Below are 17,554 nucleotides of genomic sequence, written 5' to 3' on the forward strand. Positions count from 1 at the left end.
GGCTCAGCAGGTGGCACTATTCCCTCAAAATCAGTATACAGCTTTTTCTTGACAGGTATTTTGGGTGTTGAGGTAGTAAAAGTCTTCTGTTGAAGATGTACAACATTCTTCATAAAATCTTAATGGTGATTAAAGATATTGTACTAATAGGAAAATACATATAATATTGCCTTGCCATGTAGATAGCAACGCTGGAGAAAATAATATGCAAATTTTTATTTTTTTATTTAAGATATTAATTTCTTTTATCCTTAATGTTTAGGCCTTCCTGCATCTTATTGGGTTTATTAGGTTAAACAGCTGATTTTGGTACAAAATGCCATTTTTTTAAAACGAAACTTGATATTTCAGTTTTTTTGTTAATGATAATAAAATTTATAAAATCAAGTCCTGTCTGAAGTCAGAAATCTTACACGACCTGGAAGGATTTTTTTGGAAAAAAAAAAATTGAAATGCAATTTTTTTAAACTTATCAACATAAATGGAGTAATCTCTTACATTTCTGAATATGTAGCATTCTAAAAGTTAATAGCCACAAACTACTTCAGAAAAATGAAGTGTCTAAGAGAGTAGGGTGAGTGTTAATAACTGGTGAAAATATTTGTACTTGAATATATCACTAATAGATTCCAGTTGCTCCAGAACTACAGACTTTGCTTAGTTAAGCTTTCTTCAGCTACGTGCATTCAAAATTAGAGTTTGACTTACAAATCAAACACTTGGAAGCACATTTTCTAGACTTCTTTGCAATATCATTTTGTAATACTCTTTTGTAACACATTCAATTAAAGCTTTTTAATATTGAAAATAGCAATGAACTGCAAGAATTTCACAATCAGTGCACAATGCAACATAACTTGAAAAGGATTGTTAGCTCTATAGCACCCAATTTCATGGGTGCTTTCCAAACCTATAAAAACTTTTAAAATATACCTATTTTTAGCTGTAATAACTCTTTTAGGCTAAAAATTCAGTGTGTATAATAACCTTTTGGGAGAAAAAAAATATTATTTGAATGAAATAATGTTAATTTTTTATTATAAATAAATAATTGATAATTTAAATAGACAGATTATTTCAATACCTAAACTTTTATTTAAAGTTTACAAATTAGGGGAGATTTTACAAAAAATGTTCTCTATAGTCAACATGTTAATGCTGTTTTTTCTGAATAGAATATCCACATATGACTGATCATCTCAGAAGAGATTAAAGTCTTAATTTGGCAGTATATTTCTCTGAAGTGCTTTTAGGAAAATAAAGTTACATGATATAATAGGAGCAATATTGGAATGCTTGATCCCTTAATTGTAGTTGTTTATTTTTCCATCTTGCAATCCAAGCATTGAGGCACTTTAGAGCTTACATGCAGATCTTACTTGTAAAATAAACCATCACATGTGTAACCTATCACACTAAAAGTGAAAGAAGCTTTATGGCAACTTTGAGAGTCTTTTATGACATAGAGAAAAGCCCACAGCTACCCTGGTGTTACAGATTGTTAACAGTTGCTATTTGAATTCTTCTTAATGGATAACACCCAATAATTGTTTTGCTTTTCACTGTTCCTGCTATCTGATATCTGTAAGAAATCCTAAATTTGAGTCAGCTTAAAATCTTTCCTAAAATATTAAAGAAGAGAATGAATAATAAAGCATTCAGTGTTTCTAAAAGCCATATGCCCATATTTTTAATGTCCTAAAGTTCAAGCTATCCCCAGTTTACAATAATATTAACAGCTTGGGTTCAACTTTGGCTTAACTTGTACAAGCAAGGCAAAAAAATAAGGAGTATCCACACACTAATAAAGCTGATGATGATTTCAGAGGTGGTTTCAGCTCTAAGTCTGAGAAAAGTCTCTCTCTATCATTAAAGGTAATTCCTTTGCTGGCACAGAGCTCCTCAGCAAGTGGGTCGTGGCTGATTCCCAATGTCTGGCCTTGACAGAGGAGAAAACTGGGCCCAGTCTAAATCTCACATTCAATACGGTACCTGGAAGTAAGAACAGGTTCAAGAAGCACTTAATGGAGAACACTTGCTTGAAGCTCAGTGCTCCCTATAGCAGTCCCTTCACAGTAAGTAGTTCCATACACTGTAAGAAAGTATAACATTAATGTGTTATTTTTAAAATCCTATTTCACATTATTAATTTATATTTACCTGGGGTTTCTAGAAATTGCTGAATGCAGACCATTGCAAAATCCCCTTGTTTTTGCAGGCCTTTTTTAAAAATCTCATTGTTTAATAATTTTTTTGATATTTCTCAATCGAAAAAAAGTACCTTTGCTTCTACCCATGGTTGATAGAAGAGAATTCTAAGTTATCTGATCTTGAACTGAGGCAATCTGTCATTAACACAGGAACCTCTTTAACAGACTGAATTCTGTTCAGAATCAGGGAAGATGCATTACACAATTTGGGTCTAGTAATTTTCCTATTTCTTCCAAATTAGAAATGAAAAACAATTACAATATGATACACAAATAAAAGCATATTTATGTGCAAGAATGTATCTTGGGGTTTTTTTTTTGTTGTTTTATTTTTTTAATTGAACAGCCATAAATGTTACATGTTTTATTTTTGGAAGCTAGCACGTAAATAGGTATGCAATATTTTCTATAAAATGTATCTAGTTGAAAGTAAATACGGCTTAATTTGCACACAATAAATGCTTTTTCATATTAAAAGCTCATTTAATTTTACATAGTAGAGCTACTTCGTTATGAGGGAGAGAGACATAAACTTTTCCCCTGCATGAAGCAATTGATCCAGCTACAATTCTAAACCTTGACTATCATTCAGTTTCCAATAATTTTGAAAGCTAAACATTTTCTCTTCCAGGAAAGAAAAAGGTAGTTAGTTTTTTCGATGTTGTTTGTTTGCTTGCTTGAGTTTTGGATTTATTTTGGTTTGGTTTGGTTTGGTTTTTTGGGGGTTTTGTTTTGTGCCTGCTAGACACCTGCAGTAATCCACTTGGGATTTTAAGTAGTAGGCTGCTTAATTATTCCGATTTTTGAATATGAGTATTATAAGAATAAATAAGCTCTTGGACTGCAAAGTATAACTCTACAATAAGCTTCAGAAAATATCTTAAAACATCGTTAATATTGATTAAAAAAATCAGGAGGAAACTGCCCTAGTTGAAAATATAGTCTTGTTGAAAACACACACCTCTTTTTATCACTGTGGAAAAAGGTCTTTACTAAAGTGCATGTAATTTATGCACTGGTTGTAACAAATAGCATGTGGAATTCCATATGCTGTGCTTCATAAAACTTATGCAAACTGCCCCTCTATAGCAGGCAGTGGAAACACTGTTAGAATGAAACGTGCTATGAATGGAGTCCAGTGTTGGAAGGCAGTTCAAAGAAACTTTATCTAAGCAAATTGGAATGGTTGATTTCCATGCAGTTTTACAGCAATTATTAGGCATATGCCAAGCTTCTCAGGAAAACTTGTAGTAACTTTGAAAGGAGGTAACACAAATATTGGACTCCTATATTTGGGAAAGTTTAGTAGTACAAAAATTTTTTTTTTTTTTTTTTTACATTGTGAGCCTTTCTTTAAAGCCTCTTTGCACATAATTACACTATCCCCACAGGCAGAGGCTTTTAATATTCCTAAATTTAATCACTTTAGATGCCCTACTAACAGAAAAAAAAAAGCTATCAAATATCCATCATTAAACATGTTAATAAATTCTATGCTATCATGTACTTCAAAGCCTTAATTCCAAGAAGCATGAAAAAAGGCAGCAATTGTATAAAGAGAAAAAAAACTTAAGAAATCCTTTTCTCAGCTGAACTATGAGCCATAGTTTAATTTATATCTAGGTGCTATCTAATAGTGTTATATAATAGTTCATGTTCAAATATATTGCAAGAATTAGAAAATTCCCAAAACAGCTTTCCAAAGAAAAAATTCAATAGTAATATTTTTATTTTTCTACTGTGGGGATGGGAGAATGGAGATTATTTATCCAGTCCCACTTGAGGGCAATAGCAAAGTTGTATTTAGAAGTATTGAATCTAATTCTACACTTCATCAATAAGATGTATTCTCTAAAATGAGCATTTTCAGTATCTGCTTCTCAGCTCTCACAGGATCCATGAGACACATCACCACTTTTGGAGTGCCTGCACATCTTCAGTTTTACAATTTTCCCTTTGTCTTGTATGAATTGGGTATTTCAAACATTTGTGAACATTACAAAATAGTTAGACAAATGTATTAAAAAGCTGTTTCCTAGGCTAAGGCTATGGCAACAGTTACAAAGATCTCAGGAGGTCTACTCACATCCTAATTCAAAACTGTGGGATTTGTGAGTGTGCAAATGAGCAGGGGGGAAATGAAAGGAAAAAAAAATGTGACACCTGAGTTCCATAAATCAGTAACTTAATCTCCCAGTCTAAATAAGAGGAACTCATCTCATCTGCGAATACCTATAGCTGAACGCTTTAAGTCTAAGTTACAGTAGTGTCTCTTTGTAGTCTGTAGAGGGAAGTGTCTTATAATTCAAACGTGTCAGGTCAGAAGAATTCCCTTTTTTCTCTCCATGGACCATTTAATACACACATAATACCTAGCTCAGACATAAGCATCCAGCTTCTGGATGCTCAAGTTTATTTCTGGGCAGATGAAACTCTTCTCAAACTGCTCGTAGGTTTTTACATAATCTCCTGCTTTCTGCAGTGAATTGTTCTTCTATAATAGTCACCCAGAAAATGCTAGAAATAAATCTCTTTTAAATCTGAAATAGTGCCATGAAAGAATGATTAACATCTGAAGCAGTTTGTAAATAGACCTCAAGAAACAGTTCTGTAATCTTCAGTATCGTGTACTTTGAACATGAGGATTTTGGTGGAGGAATCTCTTAGTGGTACTGTTGTCAGAAAATGTTGGTTTACTCTTCCTTTTTCACAGGAAGAACTCACCTTCAGTAACCTGAAATGTTTTCCAAATGTACTTTATAGGATTTAGATTTATATAACCCTTTCTCATGATTAAGTAATTCCAGCATGAGTGAACTCAGCATTTCAATATACTCTATTATGTTCTTCTTCCTGATACATTGTTTGGTTCAAGGGAAACCTTTAGTTACAGTTTTATAGAATGATTTTGAAATAGAAAGCATAAGAAATTCTGCCATTTTTTCTATAATAATATATTTTATTAATAAGAGGCACACTGTGATGGTAACAGCAAGGCAGGACCTCTTTTAAGTCAGTAGTATCAATTGATTACTGCATAGAATTTGACCCCACAGTCATAACGAAAAATTTGCAATTCACGATGACCAAATCCACGCTGTTTGACATGATAGTGAAGCACCCTCTTAGTAGTTACATTGTCTTTAATGCAGATGTTCTGACTCCTAGGATTTAATACCAGCTCCAGTTCGGTCTCTGATTTATTCAGGCTCTTAAGCTGTAATGCAGCATAGCCCTACTGCAAACACACACATCTGATAGTATATAAAACCCATTTTATTAAGTCACATAATGTTTGTAGGCAAGCACGCCAGTCTCTTTAAGAGCCATGTACCTGATAAGTCATGCAGTCAACATATATGCAACATCTGCTTCTATAAAGATTTAATACTTCTTCCTTGTAGAATTTGGATCTCATTGTTCTTAAAAGAAGCTGAAAGCAGAGAAATAGAAAACTGCATAAGTGCAGAAAATAAAAGCATGTGGGTTTTAAAAATAACAGATCTTTGTTGGTGAACTTAACACAGACAGTTTTAATTAGACCAGGCAGACTTACAAAACCAATGTAACATTTGTATAGAATTCTTATGGAGAAGACAGAAACTCCATGAAGTTCCTCTCTTGATGTATTCTCTAGAGGTTTTCCTGCTTGTGAAAAAGATTATTTTTCCTTAAACTGTACTTTTGCTTTGCTATAAAAGACAGAAAAGCCACCTATACACTGTTTACTAACAAGGTTTTTGCCACATTCATATGGTTGAAAATGTTTCTGCTAAACCTGTGCCTCCAGAACTCTCTGCTTTACAGACTGCTTCACAACATGAATACAGATACATCCAAAACTACATTGATTTCTTAAGCATCAGTTTGCATGACAAGACAAGGCACAAGGGTCAAGAAAGTGGGGAAAATATTTCTTCCCAGGACAGCTATTTCCATATCAACCCTTCCTGAAAATTATTTCAAAGTCAGAATAATAGGCTTTGTAGAACTATTACTACATTCAAGGCTCATCTTCTTAAAATTTTACCATCTCCTTCTATTTCCTCTAACTTTAAATAAAATCTGATGACAAATTTCCTTCCACTGAAGCAAATTTTAAATTCAGTTGCAATGGTTCCATTTATATCGAGCAATGAGCAATCACAAAAACTGAAAATCTGTCCTGGGGTTCATTGCATCACATAATATTAAGTAGTGAAAATGTGAAACATATTTTGCTGTGTTATTTAGATATAAGACTCCTCACAGCCAGAACTCTGCAGACAGTGCAGAACAAGTTTGTTCACTAGAAAGAATTGCAGTGGAAAACCTAACTGCACAATAGAAACTATCTCGGATAAGTATTCAGGTAAGTATTCTTCATTCTAAATTCCATTTCTACATCACTCCCACCTGACAAGTTTTTGCAAGAAAAGAAAGCTACAATAAGGGGATTCTACATTTGAAGCACCCCTGAGCTCAGTGTAACCAATATGAAATACAGTTGTTGATGAATAGCAACGTCAGCAAATTCATTATCAGTGAATCACTAAAAAGATAGAATACAACAACCTACAGAATTGTGAGAGCTTGTACAAGTGAAGCCAACTGGATTTGATTCAACCTAGCTCTTATTTTTATCAACTGCTGTCTACACAAAAATTTACTGTGGTGCTCCATTTCTGTTTTACCAATAGCACAGTCTCTTGCTATTTAAACAAAATCTGCAGTTATTTTGGATACCGCTGCTGGGGTAAGTGGTCTGACATTCCAAGACAGAACTTAATCAGAATATGTGGACTGGAGATTTCAGAAAGTATTCTAGGACCTCTGAAAAAAGAATAAGAACAAATTATTTCTATCTTTCATCCAGAATGCAGCAAATTGAGATCATTGGCTAATGTAAATCAGCAGAACCCCACTGAATTCATTAGAGCTCTTCTGGTTCACATCTGCAGACAATCTGCATAATCATGTTGTCACATGTAATAGTTATATTATCTTCTCTTGATTCCTCTTTAGCTGGATAGAGATGGCTTTCCTGTCCACAAAAATGTTAATGCCTTTAGTAAATTCCCATTCCATGTTAGGGCAAGCCTAAGACTAAACTTGTATGAATAATGTCTTGAAGTTTTTTGGTTCAGATGCAAGTGGCAAATAAAACTGATTTTTGTGGTATTTTCAGACAATTTTTTTTTCTTTTTGGTTGAATGAAATGCTTTCAACTTCTTGAAGAACAAATTGTTATGTTCAGTTATACACCATTTCAGATTAAAGCAAATGAAAGAAGTGAGTGTGTTTTGTCAAGACAGTGTGGGGTTATATTCTGCATTCTCTGGCAGACAGAATGGGGAGAAGGATTCACATGTCCTGCATACCCCAGGGGAAAGAAACCAAGTCATTTTTTATGATGGGTGCTATCCAGCTTAACAAACAGGTTTGTATAATCTAAAATGGCTTCAGAGTTGCATTGCTTTCCTCCCTCACTCCTCAAAGTCTTCTTAACCAAAAACAGGAGACATGAATTTTATCTCATAGTCCAAGCTGGTTGGAGACAGCATATGAACATAGGCTCTTGTATCTGTTGAGTTCACTAAAAACTGTAAAACTTTTCTCTTAATAAACTATGTTTTTTAGAAAGTGTATAAGATAATTTGTTATCATTCAGAAGTGTCTTGCAGTATTTACATTTCTGACTACTCACCCTAAGCAATACCCACCCTCCAAAGAAAAGGAAACAGCTCAGAAACTCAGGAACAAACCTTGCCTATAGTAGAGAGATTCAGTTCTGTTTTGCTGTTGTTCTCATAGACATGTGACTAGACAATTTAAAACCCTTTTAAAGCAAAAAGTCTCATCAAAGTTGTCTGAGTAATTCATCATCATCATCATCTTTGTTGGATAAATGTACTTAGGTTCTGCTAGCGCTTCCATAATTTGGAATTTGGTGTTTCTCATTGTATCGATACATGTAGCAAAAAGCAGCATTGGAATATCTATACCATTCCTGCTCTGCCAGACTGCTTCAAAATGCTCTGCTGTTTTCCACATATTGCTTTAAATCAAAGTCTTGTGCAGTTGGAAACTCTTCCAGGTCTCATATGTTAAATACAACTGGCTGGCCAGGTTTTTTCTTCCAGCAGCAAAAGTAGTTGCCAAGCCAGGCTGGCAAGATTTCAGATCCTGTCTGCTACCTCCAAAGGATCAATGGTCCTCATGCCTACGCTTTCAGAGAGACAGGAAAAATTTGCTTCAAAATTTCAAAAATCAGTGAATACTTTATAGCAACTCTCACTCATCTCAGAACTGTCACCTGGTGATCCAAGTAATGCTCCTGTTCCTTGTCAGTGAATATATATATATACACACACACGTATATATAAATAGCTAAGCAACAAATTAGACAATGGGGAAAACCCCCAGCATTTAAGATACCCAGTTCTTATTGTTCCCTGATTGTTGTACTTTTATCACTTTATTTGCTCAAAAATTACCCCAGAAGGCTGTGCTGACCACACAGAGGTTAAGATACTTTGCAGTAGCTCCATTCCAGCATTGACTTTCACTGAAGGCTCTGTGGCCTCTTCCAATGCAGTGAAGGATTCAGGATAACCACAGCAAGACTGGCAGCATCAGCAGCACAGCATCCTGCTACAGCCATGACTTGGGAAGGCTGACCTGAAACAGACTGAACAGAGAATAAAGTAGAGATTTATTGAAAGGCCTTTAAGGATATACCTCAGACAGGACAAGAGCCTGACCAGGGCTACATCCAAGGTGGACTTAGGATAGTCACAAAACGGACAACTGACCACAAGGTCTTTTATAAGACTCTACTTTTATAAGTTTTAGTTCATTTGCACATTGGGGTCTAATTGTCCAATTACAGCTTCAGGTTGTGAGGTCTCATCCTTCTTTTTTCCTCACTTCAGTCCAATGCTGTTTATGTTGTTTTACCCTTTTGGGCCTGAAAGCTGTCCATGGTCTTCAGCAGGAAAATGATTCGTTTTGTCTACCTACCATGTGAAGAGAACTCACTGGCACTTAATATGAAGCTCAGAACTGCACCCCTAGGCAGCATAGAATCTGAAAAACATGAAAGCTAAACCTTAAGGCATCACAGCCATGACTGGATTGGAACAGCAATAGATGAAGTATATAACATTTTTAGAGAAATTTCACTAGTGTTACTAGTTTCTGTATAGGATAATATTTTGATTAAATTCTCACAGCTGTTCCTTTCCCTCCATGCAATTTCATCAGAGTGCAGTGATATGTATTGCTATTTCTTTGCTGATGGAGGGGTGGCTGTCCTTCTTGAAGAACTTTGTGAAATTGATTTAGTGTTAGTATAATCACATAAATATAGAATCATGGAGAAGTTTGGGTGAGAAGGGATCTTTAAATATCACCCAGTCCAAGCTCCCTGCAATAATCAGGGATGCCCTCAACTAGATCAGGCTGCTCAGAGCCCTGTCCAAATGGACCCTGAATTTTTCCAGCAATAAGGCATCTACCACCTCTCTGGGAAGCTCTCGAAGATCTGAAAGCTCTTTTCCATTGTTTTGAAAAGGTTTTGGTTCTGAATTCTGCCATTTGCCTCTGCACTTGAAGCTTATGATTTTTAAGCCACAACTTGACACCAATATTTTCTAAGTTACAAAGCAAAGAAACATGGATAGGTTAGCGCTAAGAACGAATGAAAAGGTGTTTTAGTACTGGTGTTAGGTTCTTTTTTTAAAATTTTAGCTTTTACCTTTCTAAACTGGTGACTGGGTTCCCTGAAGAGTCAGTAGAGCAAAGGGTTTTTCCTCAGTAAACCAAATTCACCACCTGCTGATTCATCCTTCATGTATCCTACTGCTTATTTTACATGACAGCTCTTTAGATAAGCATAGCTAAATGCTCTGTGTGCTTTACCTATTTTTAAAACCCATTTCTCTCAAAGGGGCCCTTTAGAAATAGCCCTTTTTCAGTAAAACTTTCTGATTTTATAGAAATTTTATATTAAGACTGTATTAAGGAGTCTGAAACAATGCTGTGGCTGCCTGAGGTTAGTTAAATACTGCAGTGAGCAATCATCTTCTTCTAAAAATTTTATCCATATCTTTACTATTAAAGAAGTTTTTTACTTTATGGCTAGAGTTGTCATATTATACCTAAAAGGAATGCAAATTTCTGAGAAGTTGATCAGCAGCTGGAGGTCAGATATTATGCTTGTGTGCGTGTGTGTCTTGTCATACCTGTAGCCCACTGTATCCTCCCACATGAAATACATTTCTTACATTGACAGAAAATTATGTACTCACCACTTTTTATTTGATTTTAACTGCTGTATAAATTTGGAAAAAAAATAAAGCATTTTTGTTTTATGTCTCTAATGTTATGTTCTATCATTTCAACTTCTCCTATATGAGTGGTAAACAACACCATTTAATACCAAATATCACTGATTAATATAATAGATTTTCTTTGGTAGTGAGGTTGATCTCAGGGAAATAATACTGCATGTATGTGTAAGAAGAGCTTTAATTTTATTAATTTAATTTTCAATTAATGATGCTTTAAGATTTTAAGACAAGTTGTACAGTGATATCTTTTATATCCTCTTATTGCGTTCACTTAGCTATGTAATGCTTAAGGAGTCTGGTTCTCGAAGAATTTTGCTAATATCCATAATTATTATTTTCTCATCTTTGAGAGAAATTAATTTTGACCTGTAATTTTATATAGCCAGAATTTCTATTTATTATAACTTATGAAGTAAATTAAAGTGGAGTGATTGAGGTCTGGTTTTCAGTCATATTGTAGTCAAAGATCCCATCTTAATTTTTTTTGAAATGAGAATTTTCATTGCCATATTTTATTTTGGATGTTCTTTAATAATTGTCTTAGAAACTCAGCTCAGGGAATCTGCAAAATGTTCACTTGTGTGAACTCTGCTCCTTATTTGCTACAAACATGAAATTATTTGAAATTATTTATTGTAAAAATTAGATTTAAGTCTGCAGAGAGAAAAGTAGAAATAAAATGAGAATGTTATAAAAGATAAATCATCATATTTAAATATTTATTCATTGCTTAGCTTTCTACAGGTTCGAAGAGATTTATCTAGGATCCACACATTTCTTCTAATTAAGTACATTATTTTGTTGGGAAAGTGTTCCAATCTTCCAATATTCTCTAGAACACCTTAGGAACAAAAAGAAACAATTTTATTTTTGTAATTATTTTCATTTTCATTTTACTGACAACATAGTAATAATACACAGGTAAGAGTTCTTGCTATCATTCAGGTTTTCCAGTGTTTTCTAACTGATTTTCCTAGATTTTTTTTACTCTATGTAAGTTTCCTTTTCTGTATAAAACCAATGCCATCCATTCATCCCGCTTTATATTCTTATTCTAGCATAATGCTTAAATAAACAGATTTAGAAAAAGAAAAAGAAAATTATTGATCATATATTTTAAAAGGTTCACCCTCACTCAGATCTGAAAGGAATGATCCAACACACATTTGCCTTTCTTTTCACAGTCCTTAGGTCAGCTCCTGCCACAAATGCACAACCAGTGTCTGCCAGAGGAAGCAGCAGTGGCAGGAATGCAGCCAACAAAGCACTTGGGAGTTAAACGGGTCTTTCATCAGGCTGCAATTATTTAATCTCATTGATTAGCATACAGCCGAATCATCCCCACTAAGATTTGAATCCCACTCATAGTGCTGAGTATATTACACTGTATTCTCCATAGGACAGAAAATTTAGATGGTTGTTTAAAAAAGTAAAGACCAAATAAATTTCTAGGCCTACTAAATTGATAAACATTCATCAGAACTGTACAAAGACTGTGGAAAACGATGTCATGGTTTGCCATGTCAGCAAAAATTCTAGCAATCTTTAACCATGTACTAAGGTTATTTTCTCCTGGCACAAAGATGGAGAATATATCAGAAAATGATTCTGCTCCATTTAAAATACCTCAAAGAACTAACCTATTAATGATTTGCTCTGCTGGACATATCCATATAGGTTTCAGCTCCTCTTGACCTCCTGCAGAACAGGCCTGCAAACTGTAAGAGACTGAAGTTTCCAGCATTCTTGCTGGAAGATAATTTGGCAAGCATGGAACCCAAGCACATGTTCTGATTTCATAGCTGAGTAGGAATGCACAAAAGCACAATAGTAACGGAAGTTGCTATTTACACTTATTTATTTGTAGTTTAACATACTATGAACTGGTTGCAGCACCAAGCCTGCCAGAGTTCAAGAAGTGTTTGGACAACACTCAGGCACATGGAGTGATTTTGGGGATTGTCCTGTGCAGTTTGACTTCAATGATTCTTGTGTGTCCCATCCAATTCAGCATATTCTATGATTCTATAATAATTTCTTTGCTATTCTTAAATATATTCCCTCAAGAAGTAGTAGATTTGCCCTCATCTCGACATAGTTCCCCCAGGAGTCTGTGAACCATGTTGAAAATTATATACTAGTGAATATTCAACCCTTTTTAGTCTCTATAGTTAGAAGTGCTTTCTTTATAAAAGGATCGTTGTGGGGGTGGAATGCTGGAATTTTCTACTGAAGTGCTTTTAAAGCAAGCATGCCTTGAGCTGTTGTGGATGAAAGGTGTTTGTTAAATTGCTTGATGCTACAAATATCTGAAATTGAGTGGGTGATTGATTTAATTGCAGTTGTCAGACTGGTTTTAAAAGCATATTTTTCATTTTGTTCTGTTTTTCAGATCTGCAGAACAGTTGGATTCTGAACATAATGAAAAGAAAGTGTCTAACTATACTAATCACAAAATGCAGCTTCTGGCTAAGGCAAGGCATACTGTCAAGATGAAGTGCTGCATAATTTTTAAAACACTCAGTCTGGCCCATGCATTCAATCTCTGAATAGCAGTGCCCCTGTTGTTCCAGTCTCTGCTATTTTCTGAAGAAAAATATCTAATAATTGCAATACTGCGCTGCTTTAACGTATAAGTAAAGCTAATATTAATAGGAAAATTAGTGAATGGTGTGATGTTGCAACTTTGAGCTTGGTAGCCTCTCCCAAGTTTCCAAACCCTATCAGTGACAGGGAATCCATCAAAACTCAGTTTCTCGCTCTTGTGTCAGAGCTTGTTGTTCTAGAATAAAAGCAATACGAGCAGCATTTGGAATGTGATTTGTTTCAGCCTGATTCTGCGCTGAAGCACAAAAATAAATGCTGCTGGGTTGTTAGTGTGCCTGTTCCTGTAGTTCCCACTGTTTTAAACCTGCAACAGTCAGGGTGAGGTTCACTAGAAGGTCTGTAGTTAGGTGACACTTTTGCTCAGAATGCCACTCTGCTAAAACACTGGTATAACAGGCAGCTTCTCAATCTCTGCTGTTGAGGTTGCTTCAGTTCTATATTGTGTACAATAATCACAGGTTTAAAAGGCTAGAGAAAATTTTAGGCAATTTACCATGACAAGTCCTGTTTCTTTCTTCTTTCCAGTGAAAGATGAATGTTGTAGCATTTCAAAGAAAGGAGAGAAACTGTAATGGGAGAAACTGTGAAAAAGCCTCCTTTGGCAGCCCAGGATACCCTGCAGCTTGAATCTCAGCCTCTTAGAAAGCTAGAGTCAGTGAGGTGAATCCCTAGATGAAGTGTTGTGGATAAATGATCTTCCTGAGTTGATAGTGGCTAAAAAAATAATTAAATTAACATTTTGTTGTGAATTCATTAAAATCTAAGGTTCTTCATGCTGATAGTTACTATGGCTCTTCTCTGGAGTCGTAACTCATTAAATACGTAATCCTTTAGTTGTTTTTTTATTGCCTGCCCATGTCCTAAATTTCTTCTCTGACACCTTTGGAAATACTGGCTTTGCATCTCAAATCGCCTAAAATCTGTTTTGTAACACTTACTAATGTGAAAGTTCCCCATTGATTTTAATGGGATTTGGATCAGCCCCATGAATAATAGGGAAAAGCTGTAATTTCTTTCATATGCTTTATCACTGGGAAGCAAAGAAAATTACCTTTGTGCACAGTGTGCTTGTATAGCTTGGTCTTTAGTTCTCAGTTAGATGATATTATTGTCTGGCATCAAAGCAAAGTTCAGAAGAAACAGAACAAAATGAAAAGCTTGTAGGAAAACATCTATTTAAGCACAGGATAATCTTAGACTCACTTTTTTTTCACACCACACACTTGTGTGTCAAGGAATGTGCACATCAGCAAAGTCCTGAGCAGGCAGGTCTTTCAAGGTTTCACCTAAAATGACATGCCAGGAGGCATCAAGACACCTTCACAGCTTTAGGCAACATTGACCACCTTTGTCTAAAATGTGTAGGGCTCAGAAGAGGCCTCTGTTTGGTTCTCAGAGAGGAAAACAGTTTGTCTCCTTTTTCAGGGGTCTCCACCAGAGGTTAATGAGGAACTAAAGGTGGGACCTCATGGCCACCTGCCTCTTCCTCACTAGGGGAACTGGAGGAGCAGGCGCTGATGGACTGATCTCTTATTGCTGGGGACCTGTGATAGCAACAGCATGGAGTTGTTTTAGAGGAGGTTTAGGTTAGGGATTAGAAAAAGATTTTTAACCCAGAGGATGGTTGGGCACTGAACAGGCTCCCCAGTGAGCTTGTCACAGCAGCAACCCTAACAGAGTTCAAGAAGTGTTTGGACAACATTCTCATGCACATGGTATTGTCCTTTGGGTTCTTCTGCGCAGGACCAGGAGCTGGACTCAGTTATCTTTGATGTTCCCTTGTAATTCAGGGTATTTTGTGAGTCTATCATTCTCTGATCTAAAAATCTCTGCCTTCAGTGGAACCTGGATTAAGCCTGTGAGACACAGTTTAAACTGTGCAAGGACATCTAGAACTAGAACAGATTCAGCACAATTGGTAACACCATTATGGGTTTGCCATGCTGTCAACCAGGGTGCATAAGTCAGTAACAGCACAAGTGACTTGGAAATTTGTCTTCAGCATTAGATTGAAGAGATGTAGAGATACCAAACTGGCTATGGTGATATGCTAATATAATTTCTGATTCTGACATTTAAAAGACATGAAAAATGATGTTAATTGGTAAGGAAAAGATGGTAAGTGCATGCAAAAATACAGTAATTATTTATAACCCTAGAGAAGGTCCAGTAAAAGAAAGAGAAAAAACTATATATTTCACTCAAAGGCATACATTAAGAATTCAGGCAGTACTTTATTTGCATATTCTTTATTTCTGTTTAAAAGCCCTTCTATCCAACACAAACCTAACCAGGTCTTTATGTACCATTTGTCATAATATTGCACTTTAATCAACACCAAAAAATGTTTTACTATGTTTCTGGTGTCAATGCCTATTCTTGACTCCTATCTGGACCTTTTCCAAGGTTTTCATGGAGTACCTGAATGGAAAATTCCTGTTTAATATCCTTTTTTTCTCATCAAGACATTTCAGAATTTCTCTCCAGTTCTAAAAACTTCTCATTTATTACTGAGCAAGGCTATGGTGGAAGAGAAAAGCTATAGACTGTTCAACTCTCCTGGTGGCAACAATGCTGGCTTGCCTCCTTCCCTCTCTCACCACACCAGTGGTTCTCCAGTCCAGGACACTGACCTTGAACACCAAATTATTTTGTGTAATGTGTCCATTGCTACAGATATAGGAGCTGGTAACTGGCCTCATGAGCTATTGGCCTACAGGCAAATGTGTGCTTTGCCTTCAAAGGGACCTGGGTAAGTAGATCTGCAAAGCCATTCTGCAAACTGCGAGAAGAGGAAATTAAATCCTTCTGGAAATATTTGCCACTGGCCGTGGCAGTGCATCTGAGGCGTTCCCCTGTGTAGGGCACAGCCAGACTGCCAGGAAGGGGTAACAAAGGGGTTTGGTGAGAGCCTGGACAATGGGGTGTACCATGGCGTGTGCTGAAGGCTCTCCCTGGGGCACTGGGAGGAGGGCTCTGTGCTTGGCAACAGCGAATGCCTGGGATAAAACTGGTGGTGGATGGTCCTGAGCCTGATACTGTTGCTGAGACCTGAGGTCACTCAGTGGCTGAGGGAAACCAGAAACACATGTCTTGGGTGGGGACTTACAGCATTTTACTGTCTTTCCTACCTTAGCTTTATTATCTTTAAAATGTGAAGGTGTTTGATGAAATGTTATTCAGAAAGGCCTGGTTAAACTCTTCAGCTGGACCTTTCCGTTGTGCAAGAATGCGGGCCCAACAGAGCAGGTGCAGGTGTTGACTTTCTGAGGCTGGGAATGATATCTTCCCTTGGCCTCTCTCACCCTTTCTCACACTTGCTTTCCTTGGCAGAAATTAGTTTATCCATCTTAGCACCCTGGACCCTTGACTTGCCTTACCCAGAGGGAGCACATGATTTCTCTATGCCTTAACCTCATGAGATATTTTTGGCTTTGCACATAACAAGGAGGTAGGTAAAGTGATGTAGGTACAAGGACATTTGGGCTGTATTTAAAGACAAAGGACCAAAGCATATGCAAGTGACCTGCCCTGAGAAAATCGAGCCTTACAGATTGTTATAAAGGTTGCAAGTACAATCACTGCCCCCAGCCTACCTTCATATTTAGATGTTATTTAGGAGGTAGTGTCAGACAGAGACTATTCCCAGTAGCCTTTTCTTTGAGGGGCAAGGATACTCATTTATGTGTGCAAGAGACTCGTCACATTGAGTTAATGGAGGTCTCACAAGATTTACTAACCTTGATGTAACCTCTAGTACATTACCTCTTCTTCAGCTTTCTCACTTGATTTTGACACAGACAAAATTAATAGATAAATGTAGCATGTATAAAACATAGTTAACCATTATAACCCTTAGGTTTTCATTGATGTTATTAATAATTTTATTTTTAATAAATCTATGTGTTAATCACCACTTTCCCAACAGAGAACTACGCTTGAAGATATCAATGTCAGAGTCCAAGGCTGTCTGGGTAATCAATAGAGACAAATGCCGCTTGGGGGCAATCTTGAGACTATTAGGGACCTCATAAGTAGCAAAATGAGATGTAATAATTCCCTTCAATAGAGTCCTGCAAAATCCTCTAAAAAGCAGAAATTCTTCCCCATTTTTTCAGCTGATGAAAGGCTCCTTCTTTTCCAAATGATTTGGGATTTGAATATATCATGTTAAATATATCTGCTGAATAAGGTTGTGATTTCTGCTCCAGATCACATTTTTACTTCCTTTGTCTCTACCCCGATTAATTTTTCTAAAATTAAGATTTGTATAATTTTAGGGGAACTAGTTATGCACAAATCAAGGCAGTAAAGTTTCAGGTAAGGAAAGGAACTTGAAAAGAGGGAATCAATAACATTTATTAAAAAAACCTGCTAATTTATACATTGTAAAATCTTTAAAGA

This window comes from Chamaea fasciata, unplaced genomic scaffold (genome assembly GCF_029207755.1).
Source record: "Chamaea fasciata isolate MVZ Bird 193981 ecotype frontalis unplaced genomic scaffold, bChaFas1.0.hap1 SCAF_5, whole genome shotgun sequence".
NCBI classification, from domain to species: Eukaryota; Metazoa; Chordata; class Aves; order Passeriformes; family Sylviidae; genus Chamaea; species Chamaea fasciata.